The following is a 739-nucleotide window of genomic DNA, read 5'->3' as shown; positions in this document are numbered from 1 at the left end:
GTGCTCCGAGTGTGGGTCCTGACCGAGGGATAGGGAGATGGGGAACTGTGCACGGTGCTCCGAGTGTGGGTCTGACCGAGGGATACGGGGATGGGGAACTGCGCACGGTGCTCCGAGTGTGGGTCTGACCGAGGGATACGGAGACGGGGAACTGTGCACGGTGCTCCGAGTGTGGGTCTGACCGAGGGATACGGAGACGGGGAACTGTGCACGGTGCTCCGAGTGTGGGTCTGACCGAGGGATAGGGAGACGGGGAACTGTGCACGGTGCTCAGAGTGTGGGTCTGACAGAGGGAGACGGAGATGGGGAACTGTGCACGGTGCTCCGAGTGTGGGTCCGACCGAGGGATACGGAGAGGGGAACTGTGCACGGTGCTCCGAGTGTGGGTCTGACTGAGGGATGAATAAGCTGACGCACTCAGAGGCTTGTTACAAACTAATGATTTTATGTAATTTTTTATCCAGTTTTTGTTTTTTTTACAAGAAACGTTGAGAGAACACACTAGTATTAAGAGAGACATTTGTAAAATGCAACGTCAAAATAAAACTGCATTATGTGTTATTACACAAACACACACACCACCGTCCCGGGCTGGTGGGATGGTGTGGAGAGGGGAACGGGGCTTTAGCACCCCACCCCTGACTCCAAAACCTGGGGAAAGGCAGATCTGATCGGAGTGGGGAGTCACTGTTAGGATTACTCACTCTCTCACATGTACAAACACGCACTCAAACCTCAT

At 54.1% G+C, this 739-nt stretch overlaps 1 pseudogene; it reads right to left on the bottom strand.

The window, feature by feature from the left end:
* Window positions 1–456: 456 nt before the first annotated feature.
* Window positions 457–739, bottom strand: part of LOC140470030 (constitutive coactivator of PPAR-gamma-like protein 1 homolog) — an 8,980-nt pseudogene continuing 8,697 nt past the window's right edge.

Source organism: Chiloscyllium punctatum, chromosome 50 (assembly GCF_047496795.1).
Source record: "Chiloscyllium punctatum isolate Juve2018m chromosome 50, sChiPun1.3, whole genome shotgun sequence".
NCBI lineage: Eukaryota > Metazoa > Chordata > Chondrichthyes > Orectolobiformes > Hemiscylliidae > Chiloscyllium > Chiloscyllium punctatum.
Note: the sequence above shows the minus strand (reverse complement) of the source record. Positions and strands in the feature narration are given on the sequence as shown.